Source organism: Chlamydotis macqueenii, chromosome 5 (assembly GCF_036417535.1).
Source record: "Chlamydotis macqueenii isolate bChlMac1 chromosome 5, bChlMac1.mat, whole genome shotgun sequence".
Lineage (NCBI taxonomy): Eukaryota > Metazoa > Chordata > Aves > Otidiformes > Otididae > Chlamydotis > Chlamydotis macqueenii.
In genome coordinates, this window is record NC_141560.1 from 53,748,759 (window position 1) to 53,761,198 (window position 12,440).

Consider the following 12,440-nt stretch of genomic DNA (forward strand, 5'->3'; position numbering starts at 1 on the left):
GAGAGCTGGGGCTGTTCAGCCTGGAGAAGAGGAGGCTCTGGAGAGGCTTTAGGCCTTCCAGTACAGGGCTTAGAGGAAAGATGGGGAGAAACACTTTAGCAGGGCCTGTTGTGACAGGACTAGCGGTAATGGTTTCTAAATAGAGGGAGATAGATTTAGGTTAGATATTAGAAAGAAATTTTTTACAATGAGGGTGGTGGAACCCTGGAAGAGGTTGCCCAGAGAGGTGGTGAATGCCCCATCCCTGGAAACATTCAAGGCCAGGTTGGATGAGGCTCTGAGCACCCTGATCTGGTTGAAGATGTCCCTGCTTCTGGCAGGGGGGTTGGACTAGATGGCCTTTAAAGGTCCCTTCCATACCAAACTATTCTATGTTTCTATTTATCTTGAATGACACAGATGCTCATAGGGCAATTTCTTGTTTGATTGCTCCATGTCATGGTAAAACAACAGTAAGAATAAAATCTTAAAGAAGAAAAAAAAAACAACCAAACAAACCCAAACCAAATCCAGAGACTCTGAGCACTCCACAGTTAATAATGAGCACTTTATCCACCATAGCAGCAGAAGTGCACACTCAATAGGTCTTAAAAGCGTAAGAGGACATGAAGCAGTACAGCTTAATGAAAGTGTAACTGAAAACAATTTCCCAAGGAGATCATGAGAAGGTGAAAGATTTGGTACAGAAGAATCTACATATTTGCGAAAAAAAAACCCCACGTTATTTACTGAATAATTACCTACTTAAAGAACAGTCATTTCCCAGGCTGTAGGAGTAAGTTCAATCTGTGTTAGAGAAAACATGGCCATCAGGCTAGCACGGGGCGAAAGGCTGACATCAACATTTAATACATTTGCACTGCACCACTCATCAGAAAATTTTGCCTTGTAAAAGCAGTCAGAATGGAAAATAACAGGTGAGAAGGAGCGTTTGTATCAGGGAACTGACTACAGAAGATGGGTGCGGAGCCAGGATGGCACAGGCCTCACAGGCCGAAGGGAGCTCAGGATCTCCCGTTCACTAATTTCCACCTGCTAAAAACCACGGCCGAGCACCCGAGCTGACAGTGGGTTCATCCCCAAGCCCCCTCCAGGTCCCCACCCGCGACCCCCTCCCACGGCCGAGAAGCGCGACCCCCTCCCAACGGGCCTGCCTGCGGGCGGCGGGGCCCGCCCGGGCCCTACCTGCGGGCCGGCCTGGGCCGGGGGCGCCGGGCCGCGCGCGCAGACCGCCCGTCGCCCGGCAACAGCCTCCGCCCCTACGGCCCCGCCCCCGGCCCCGCCCCCGCCCAGTGGCCCCGCCCAGTGGCCCCGCCCACTCCCGCGCCCCTGCGGCCAGGGAATGGCCGCGCGGAGCCGGTCGCAGCGGTATCTCGGTGAGCGCCTGTGTCGAGGACCGAAAAAATACCGTGCCATTCACCATCTCCTGGTCGGGGGTTGCCACCAGCACCATCATATTCCTGTTCCACACCCAGGGCACAGACAGGCGAGCGTGCGGGATTAGCTCTCCGAGGCCTAACGAGCTACCGTGCATCTGCAGAGCCGTCTTCACCGACTACGTAGCCCTTCCACTCTCTAAACCAAATGTGTTTGCTTTCCCTTAAAATGATTTATTCAATAAAGCGAGGGACTAAAGCACAATGCAGTCGGTTTTCACAGCTCCACTGAAAGGCAGTAATTCATTAAACCAGGTTAATTCAATCATCCCGACTCATCTGTCCATAAATTAAATTTCCCTGGCCGAACACACGCATTACCTGATCTTTTAGACTTCTCACAATGTATTTACTCAGAACATTGCTCTTACCAGTCCTGCTCCCACCTGGGAGGAATCCACGTTTCCACACGTTAAATACAGGATTCATAAATCCGGCAGCTAGGAAAATGTGATCACACCCTCAATGGTCCCACACGAGAAGCCTGCTTTTCCAGGGGTTTACTCAGGGTGCTACCCGGTGTTTTCTGGGGAGCAGTGTTTCTCTTGGGGGCAGGAAGGTAGGAGGTCTGGAGGAAAGACACGGAGTCCTGCCGCTCAGAAGAAGCTGGGGTTTTGAATCCCCGGCTCGCACGCCCTCACCCCCTCACACCTGCAGTTCATCCTGCACCTTTGCGAGGGCGTTGCATCAGCATTTCCTCCAGAACGACGTTAAATTCACTGTAGGGGTTGGAAAATACTATCTTAAACCATAGGTCAGGAAATGTGTTGACACCCCTCTTGCAGGGTCTGACGGTCAATTAACGTCAGAGAAAATCACCAGGGGCCTGCTTTTCCAAGGTGACGAGCGCACTCGGCTCCGCTTGGTGTCATTGCAGTCCAGCTGCCCATCTTCACAGGAAGGAAGGCAATGGGCCTTGATGTGCTCCAGGAAGGTAGCGTGATTCAGTGAAAACAACACTGAAATCAAACATCTGCCCCTTGAATTTTATTCCCAACTCTGCCATTTAGCTTCCAGGTAACTAGCTCAAGTCACCTTGACTCAATTTCCCACTACAGCTCTTCTAGGGACACACTTTCCGAAGGTTATCGATGGAGTAAGTGTATTGTGTACGCACACATCTGCATGGTAGTTTACTTCTTTTCCTTCTTTTGCTGGAAATAATCTTGTTACGGCCAACGTGGCCTGAACTATTTGAAAACAATCAAAGAAGAAATGCGTCTTTCCATCACCAAGCAAGAGAAAAATCTGGCACAATTTCAGGGTAAATACAGGAGCTTTATGTCTGCCCTGTTCAGAGTTACTGTAATTGTGCTGGCACCGTTCCCAGAGCTGAGCTAAGGTCAGTGAGAAACCTGTAAATTAATAACTCTGGAGCTGATGGGATCTCTATCCAGGAATCATGTTGTACATTCTTGAAGCTTTATAGGAGAGAAAAGTTATGTTTCTGTTTTGCCAAGAAATGATCAAAATTTTTAAATCTTAATATTGACAATTAGCATACCTGGATCTATTCGGAGATGTTGGACCTGATTCTGATCTCACCATCACAGGAACTCCACAAAACAGGTTAGTCTGGATTAATTATATTGGTGCTACCCAAATGAACAGGAATCAGGTGAAACTTTCTCTGAAAACCAAGCCTAGATGGACACACTTTTCCTTTGGGGTCTTCTCTTATTCCTTTGGCGTCTTATCTTACAAAGAAGAGATTCGCCTGTCCTCCTGGTTTTATCCAGTCACAAACAACACTCAGTCATCCCAGTCACTATTTAATATTATTAATATCTAATTGCTGTTCCCACTTGCATTATTAACATTTAGGAATTCCATTGTGCTACAACCTACAGGACCAGAATGGGCTTTCTGGTCAGAGGAATCAGTTTTCTGCTGTTGTAGGAAACCACATCAGAGTCATTTAGATACCTGTCAGTCTCTTTCTCTTTCTTCTAAAGATTGGTCCAAAGCCGCTCTCTGAAGACTACAGACCTCCTAATTTACAGGCTAAAATGATTTATTGCCAAGTTATACCTACTTGTTCTTTTGCCAAATTATTTTTCAGCTTAAAATAACTCTTCTCCTCTGATGTCTGCATTCCTGATATATTTATAGGGCCCACTGTCATCTCCTCTTGACATTTATTTTGCTAAGTCATATGAGCCAAGCTCAAAATCTCCTGTCATTAAAGACAGCCTCACAATTCTTTTTATCATCCTGGTTTTTCTTTTCCAGCTTTTCTTTCTTGATGATGGGTGATCAGAACAGTATAATTCACTCCAGATGTCTTGTGCAGTAGAATAAATACTCTCCTTTCTGTACTGTAAGTGTCTGGTATATCCTGGGGCCATGTTATCAAGGTCATATCAAATTGGTTGCTCAAGATCATCAACTATTAAGATGGGGTTCCTCTTGCTTTGTCCTCCCCAGTTGCAAAGGCAAGTGGAATGGAACTCCCCATAGCAGTAAAAGGTTTTGTAAGTATGTGACCCTGCACTGTGCACCACTGCAGTTTATTCTATTCCTGTTACCCCATCCCTTTCTTCCCTTCTCCTCTGGTGATACCCCTTAATCACTAGCAAATGTAATTAGCATGCTTCTGTCTTTTCCAAAAGGCACTAACAGAAAGTAAGATGAATATTGTCCATAAGAACCTCCACTACAAACTGTCTTCCAGCCTGACAGTCCCCCTTGCAGCATGATCTCTTCTCCCCATTAGCCAGCCCTGTAATCACCTTTTTGTCCTGCGAGAATCCCTTCTCCAGCAGAACTACCGATTTCCTTTGGGAGGCAGTACTGAAGGCTGTCCTGATGTCCCAAACTAGCAGTATTTTTTTTCATCTAGATTAGTCCTCTTACCATGTGTAGGTATAATCCACTTTCGGTAAAATTTTGCCACATTTCCCCATGTCTTTACTTATGCTTGCAGTAAAAATTTGTTCTAAAATATTACACACTGTTAGGGGCCGGACTGATGGGTGTGTGTTAGCTTGCATCTCCTCTCTCTTGCTTCTCAGCTTCAGAACTGACATGCATTTGCAGTCCTCTATTTCTGTAGCATTATCCCAAATGTGACAATGTTGTTTAAGATGTTCTTTCAGTACAGCAAGGCAGAAATTATTCAGTCCCCAAGTGAAGTGTATTAAACTCCTGAAATTTTGCTTTCCCCCTGGATAACCTCCATTTCTGTGCAGTTTTTATTAGCCATCCTACCACCACCACCACAGTGTTACACATCTCTGTTGAAAGCAGAGGAACAGGAATTACTTTAGCTGTAAGTCCACACCTAGATGATCTTCAAGTTTTCCCCATCTGGGTTTGATTTTCAACTATTCTTAATCTTTACACTTAAAGGTGTAAATACAGCTAACACTACCAGATGAATACCATGCATGGTAAAAGATGTGCCTCCAGAAGCTTATTATTCCACGTTGATAATACACAGCAAGGATATTCATCCCCATTTTATACAAGAAGACAAAAATAAAAACTAATCTGAGATGAAGTGAGGAATTCATACTTTGGTACTGCCACCAGACTGCCATCCAGACTGCTGCTTTGCTGGAAAACTCTCCCATCTTCTTGTATTGCATGATAAGCAGAACACTGACTACCTTTGGGAATTTCTCTGTTGGTTAAGAACTAGCAACTACCATGGCATTAAAAAAAAAAAAAAAATCAGCTCAGGTCTGCAGAAAGAGCTTTGGTTGAAGTCTTGACTATGGCATTAATGCCATGATTTCAGGTGCTTGAAGTCACTGCATTCAGAAGCTGATGTACGCACAGTTTCGACCACAGCAGGTGTTTAGGATTTCATCCTCAGAAGCGATGAATAAAGCCAGGAGGGAGCAAGAACTGATCCAAAGGTCTGGAGGATGACAAGAGTCTGTGAATTGAATTTATTTTTCTGTCATTGCACCTGGCATGAAAACAAAGGGCAATGAGAGGATCCAGTTAAAAAAAACATCTTCTCTGACTCACTGGATCCGGGCATTTGTTTTTGCTCCTTTTCACAGGCTTATGTGAATTCATAAACTGCAATCTGAAAGGAAAGCTTCATCAGGAAACACATCGCATTTTGTACAAAGCTGTATCTTTTCAAGCTGAACTAGTCCTAGAAAACTTTCAATAAACAGTTTTTATGGAGTATTTTAACTCACACTGAAAGAGAGATGATCACAGTTTTTCTTTATCCTTGCTTTTGTGAACAAGTAAACCAAACTACTGATGTCACCACAGCCGTACAGAAAGCACGCATCGCATCTGAAGGTGACCACGCGCTCCCAAGGTCCTGAGTGACAGAGCCTGTCTCCTCTCACTGCTGCATGCTCGCCCAAGGAAAATTAACCTCCTCCTTGGCTTGGCAGAGTTCTGGGGTATGTTTTTGGGGTACTAGAAGGCAATGAAAACAGCAAATGGCACCTTCTCCTGGTGAAGGGTCTCTCAGAAAAAAGGTAAGCTTAAGACAGGCTTCAAATATGTTGGAATATCTCATCAGCTTAAGTCCTGATCAGATTCAGCCCTGCTGGGAGGGAAGAACTCCTGTGGAATCTCACTTACTTTCAAGCAATACCCAGTGCAGATGTCAACCAGAAGGCTCTTTCCTTCCTTTGTACTATTGCTTTAGAAAGGCAGGTTTTGGTTCACAACAGAGTGATTCTACTCAGAAGCGCTTGCATTACTGTGTGGTTGAGACGATTGATCAGGATGAAAGAGATGAAGTAGCAAAGGTGAAACAGGGCACTGTATTAATATTTGAGCCACTGAGGCAGGATTTCCTAATTCCAGAAGGGTTCATCTCCTAATTCTGCCTTAATTTTAATGCAAAGTTGTAAATAAATGATTAAATAAATAATCAAATGTAAGATTTCTCTTTTTTCCCGTTTTTACAGGAAAAAGGAAACAAAAGCTTTCTTATCTGAACAAATATTGATAGCCAGAAAAGCATGCTTGCACTCCCTTGTTCCTTCATTCCTGACTCAAGATGAATCAATGGTAACTCGAAATACCTGTGTACAAAATAGAAATTATTGGTTTATGTCTGTCTTTAAGGCCATCTACCTTTCTCAGTTTCTTTTGGGTCAAACTATTTCCAGGTTTTGGAAAGCTCAAGGATGCTCTCTGCGTGCATCTGCTCTTCCAGGATATGGCACCCTGTCCCATGGCATGGGACAAGTCAAAAGCTGCCCTACATCTGCCAGATGGTCATTTTGACTAAAGAACTGGTAGGTACAAGACCCAACATTGTTACAACTGTAGGACTGCTATAGGGGTTTCATTCAGTTTAGGGGCATCACGGTGATGTAGTAGAAATCCTCAGCAAGAGAAGGTCTTGCTGAGAGAGCTTAAAAATAGCAGGATTAAAATGAAAATATAAAAGGAATAGCGTTGGCTGCGGGATTAATGCCCCTAGGACACAGAAAACTTCTTACTGATGCTATTTATAATTCACACCTGGTCCACATTGTTGGTCGTCCTCACATTTCTTTTGGGATTAATTCCACAGTCAATGATTGAGTTACAAACTTGTTTTCAACATTAAACTAAGAGAAAAAATGAATTGATGTTGGAAAGGGGTTAAGGTCAATGGTTGTTTTGCCATAGTTTTTCGGGAGCATCACTTGTTCTTTGCAATGTAAAGAATCCTGTGGCCTCACAGTGCTTTTAGGTCTGCTCTGCCAAGCAGGCGTTAGCTGTGAAATTCATCTGGCTGTCTTCAGGCAGGGGAAGCAGCAGCTTTGCAATGTGTACTTGCTTTTTGTGCCAATGCAAAGCCACCACAAAACGTTACCAAATCAGAAAGATGTCAACGTACATTCACTTCCCATCAGCGTAAGCGACAATATATGGTGTGATGCAGCGGAGAAATTGGGGCTCTTAAAAAAAATTAATCAGGGCGAAGCACTAGTTTGCACGCCGTTACACCACTAGTTTGCATGCACAGTTCTAAGCTTACTCTGAATGCAACTCATGTACAGCAAGGCTTTCAGCCATCACTGCAACAGCACTGCTGTGAGCCATGCTACAGACAACAGAAAAGTCCCTCACAAATCCCCGTCCTACAGGAGGGGAAATAAGGTGGCTGGGCACAGTCTGCAGCAGTGGAGGGTGGAGGTCAGCAGGTAGATAAGGGGTGGTCTGGTTTTGTTAGTGAGGGGGGGCCTAAGGTGGGTCAGGCAGTTCTGCAGACTGGAACAAGCGCTGCATCCCCTCTGCATCCCCTTGCATACCTATGTAATCCCAGGGCCAGCAACTACAGCCTGGAAGACACAGCTCCCTGTCCTAACATCCAAAGATCCAAAGTGCTGCTTTTGCATCAAGCCCCTTGCCCATTCCTGATGCTCCCAGAGGTGTTTCAGCTCCATGGTCTACCAGGTGATCTGTGCTTGCTTCTGGCTCAGCATCAGTGAATTAACTGAGCAAAGGCAAAAAAGGTCCTATCTGCTCTGTCAACGGAACCCTTGACCCTACACATCTGCTTCTGCTGCACGCAGCTGGGATTCCAGTCCAGCAAATGCTACACAGGAGTGAAAAGCGATGCAACTCACCACCATCCTGTACTGGGATTTTCTCCAGAATTTAATGGCCTCAGCTTGCCTTTTCCATGGATAGCCTCTTTGGAAAGCCTTGGGATTCATCCGTATTTGGGTCATTGTCGTGCATAACTTCCTCCAGACTGCTAGAAGGAATCCTGTCCTCGTAGAGAGGGAAGGATGTTTCCCTGTCCTCAAAATGACAGGAGAGACCTGATTTCCAAATACTCTCCTTACAGCCCTGGCTCTGATTTTGCATAATGCATGCTTAGAAAAAGGAATATGTACTTTGTTATTCCAGGTACAGGTTGTGAAATCAACAGCTACGATATGCTTCCAGAAAAAAGCATGCCAGCCAGAGAGTAGATCCGCTTGCATAGTCACTGCACCTGGCAGGACAGCTCATGCTACCATCTAGACTACCTACAGGTATCAACCTATCTACGGATGGAGCTGCTCAAGGGTCTGGGACAGCCCTGAGGAACCATGGGCTCGGGACGGGGCGTGCTCCTCGCTGCTGTACCAAAGCCAGCTGAATGACGTCTCAGAACAAGGTGCAACTTTTGTGTCAACAATGGGATCGTTAATATAAGTGTCAGCAGGCTTCAGATCAAATCCCTTTATTGCAGCGAGGCAAAGGGAGTAAGGAGGCATTTTTTTGTTGAGCCTAAGGCTGGGCTCCCTTGCTCTGGACTGCAGCATACAGACAGTGGGAGGTGCGTGCAGACAGAAAGGCCTCTGCTCTCTAAGCCTGCCTGGCTCCTTGCCCGAGCTTCAAATGCAGCCTGCGAGGGTTTGACTCGAGACAATTTGATGGATACTGTGTGGGTGCTGGAGGCAAGAGAAGCCAAGAAAATGAGGGATCTGTCTGTCAGCTGATCTATTTCCTCAGATTTTTAATGCAAAGCCTTCATTTCTGTAAATACACTCTGCATGCTGCTATAGACAGGGTGCGGTTATAAGTGTGATACTGTGAGAAAAGGGTGCAATACATGAACCAAAACTGAAGAGTTTTTCATCTATGGACCACATTCCTTATATGTGGTAATAACATCCATGTGATAAATGAATTTATTTCTGCAAACAAGTCATAAATTACATGTCAGCATAGTAATCCCCATTTATCCCATTTTTTGACCTCCTCTGCAATATGTCTATCAAGTCTTTTCTACTTGCACTTTTAACTTTACCTTAAGCCCTCTGAATTTTGAACATTGATTGCCAGCAACTGCAGTGATGAAACTGAAGCCTGAGCCATCCCCATTAATAAAAACTCACGACTCGCCTTTTCTGCAAATCAGATTTCAACAGCGCTCCCCTCCTCTTCTCCCTTCTCTGGCTCTGACCTAAAAAATATGCAGGACCATTTGCCAGGGTTAATTTTTAATAGTGTCCTCACTGCTGCAGTGAATGAAGTAATTTATTATCCAGCAGGCAGCATCCTAACATGCTAGGCAATAACAAACGCGAAAGGAGGTGACTCACGCGTAAGCAATCAGGCGGTGTTTTACATTCCCACCTGCTGGATGGCTCAGCACAAAGGGCCGAGCACCGCGTTTCAGTTTACCCTTCGTCTTCATCCGAGGGACACCTGGATTCAAGCCATGCAGACAAGGAGATTTATTTGCTTCATAGTCAGGTGCGAAGCACGTTCATAAACAGAGTTTGTGTGGCCAGCCCTCCTCCCTGCCTTGGCACTCTTTTCCTCTAATGAAGGAGGTTAATGTTCATCCTAGGTGGTGATCCCTGCTGCGGGAACGTGTCAGCCCAGGCATTTTGGCCCTAAATAACGCTTTGTGATTTCAGGCCAACCGAAGCTCAGCCTACCCACCTGTAAAACAGGTTTAATGGTAGTTGGCTTTTTTTCTAGAAAAGCTAGGAGGATTACTTCATGTCTGAGATCTCCAGATGAGAACTGCTCAGCGGCAGAGAGCATTTTAAAAAGCGCAGCTGGAAATTAGGGCCAGAGCAGGCTGGCAGTCCTGTGAGCAGGTAGAGGTGACCACAGAAGCTGCACTATTCTCATCTCATTACCCAAGATCCTCAGAAACACTGGGATGCAGATGATTCACAAACCATCTTAGTTTGTGATGATTCAAACCATAAGTTTTAATTACTTATTAAGTAGGATTCATGTTGATTTTACTGCTCAGAGATGCACAGAGTTGGGCTGCAGAATCTCTTTTGTCATCTCTTCAGAGTGAAATGTGGTGGTAGAGTCCTCTCACCCATGTATCTGTTGCTATTGTATTTTTCCCTCCATGGAGTAGTGCAAAGGCTGCTGAAGAAGTCCATGAATCTTCCCCATATCTGCAGTAAGCTTTGGATAAGACCTCAGTAAGCCAGCAAGAAAGTGCTGCTGAACATGCTGTAACAAGTTCACTGGCATGTGCTGATCACCACAGGAGAGCTGCTATAAGTTGCTCCCAAAAACGAGGAGGATCTTGACTAAGGAGGCAGCAGCTTCCTGCTTAGTCCTCACTGGAGCACACCAGTGCTGCTTAAATGGGGGAACAGAGCAGCTACGAACCCATTCCCTCCCCTGTGCACTATCCCAGAGAAGCTAGGGGGAGGGTATTGTATTACTCTTAATTCACGTAGTGATCATGTAAGTCTCCCAAATCCCGCAGCTAGTAAGCTCCGATGATTAAACAGCTTACTGAAGGGAAACTATAGCCAACACCTTCTACCCTTATCAAAGCGTATCGCTAATGAGGACTGGGAAATCACTCAGTCTTAATAGAACATTTGTAGATTAACATTAGCTTACTCATGTTTTCATAGTCAATGGCTGAAATTCCATCAATCACTTGGATTCACGTAACACTTCTGATCGGTGTTTCGGTACATTAGCGTCAGTATTTCCCCAACTGAAGTCCGCTGACTGGAAGTGGAAAAGGTAAAGTCAAGAGTCTGAGTCTGAGAGAAAAAAAAAATTGCAACATGTCGATCTGGGCATCTCAGCTTAGGAATCTTGCAGGAGGTCTGACTTCAGAGATGTTTAGCATTGGCCTCCTGAAAGCCGTCAGAGAGTATCTGACTGATTTGCACACACATAGACACTTAAATCACTGCTGAACTAATGAACATCTCCCTGAAAAGTTACCTAGAAACATGCAATGGCCCTGCACCAGTCCTGCAAGACACAAGTGACTGCAGGTCCTCTTCTGCATTTCACCTTCCCGGATAGAAAAGCAGCAGAAGAAAGGGGATGACTGAACTGCAGATGAAAAATGACGCTGGTGGTCCACTTTACTGCTTCAGTGTGAGAAAGATCTTTAATAAGGAAAGAGGGAACTGCCAGCAAAAAGAGAATCTGTGTGAAATAGGTGTAACCTGGAGAGCTCAGCTATGCCACCTCTCTGACTGAAGGGATGATTTCTACCCCTGTGCTGCTCTTGAAGGTGTTTAATGGGAGGACTCTGCCTTCATCATTAGTAGGGGTCTCTCAGGACAGCCTAGACAGGACAGTGACACAAGAGCACAGCCTAACTGTTCAGGAGATCTTCCAATATCTAGCCTGAATCTCACTTGATGTGGTAATACCACCACCACCATAAGCTCACAGGGAGCTGTATAACTCAGGATCTCCAGCTGTGATGGAAAGGGACTGCAGCTCTACCTTTGCTATAAACGACATAAAGGCTGAAGTCGCCAATGGACTTTGTTACTACAGCAGTGCAGATTTTAGGTCATCACTGAAAGGAATGAAGGAGGAGCTGGAAATGCTCCACAAGAGCATCAGGAAGAAGCTGCCACAGAGAAAAAGAGCTGTCTGTAATGGAAAGGGACCAGTTAAGCAAGCTTCACTAAGGCTGGGTACAGGAGTAGAGTGTACACAGGATACTCAAGAGCACCAAGAAGCAGAGAAATGGTGTAAAGCCTGGATTCCATCCTCCTGTCCAGTCTACCAGGTAGCTACATTTTATGTGAGTACTGCTTTACACCAGCTTTACTCGCTCACAAAGGTGGGAATCAAGGTTCAGGGCAGCTCCTTACAGAAGAAGGAAAACCAGAATTTAGTGAAGGACTTGAGAGAAGAGAAGAGGCTCAGCAGCTTGAGTCTGATGATGAGAAGGAGGGCTGTGTGGCAGGGATAGAGACAATGTGCAGCCATTAAGTTAAAAAGCAATCAAAGGAAAAGAAACCAGTAGTTAATTGGTTAAACATAAATGTCATTAAGTCTATCAGTTCTACTGTGTGTGCACACCTCAATCATGCTGCGCAACACTACTTTGAAATTTCTGCGAGAAACAGATGTAGTTAGCAATTGTTCCTCGATGCTGAAGGGAAGAAATTCAACACTAGCTGACAAAGGAGTAAGAAGATTCATTTTAAAAGAACAAGAATAATCTTAGTGTCTGCTCCAGGAGCACACATGGGATGGTCTGGGATTTCAGCACAAACTCATCTGGTACAGAGAGGCCTTGAACTACACAGATAAATCTGTTGCACATCAGTGAATGCAGAAATG

At 45.1% G+C, this 12,440-nt stretch overlaps 1 protein-coding gene across 2 annotated transcripts in view; it reads right to left on the minus strand.

Annotated features, from left to right (window-relative positions):
• The window catches only part of LRRC56 (leucine rich repeat containing 56), a 69,345-nt gene extending 68,109 nt beyond the window's left edge, over positions 1-1,236 (minus strand). The window contains exons 1-2 of one of the 2 annotated variants that reach the window (XM_086748811.1): positions 1,186-1,217; positions 745-786 (exon numbers count right to left, since the gene is read on the minus strand). The gene's annotated coding sequence lies outside the window, so the exon portion shown is untranslated. Of the gene's footprint in view, positions 1-744; positions 787-1,185 lie in introns of both variants that reach the window. The other variant, XM_086748810.1, reaches the window with a different exon arrangement.
• Positions 1,237-12,440: the final 11,204 nt, after the last annotated feature.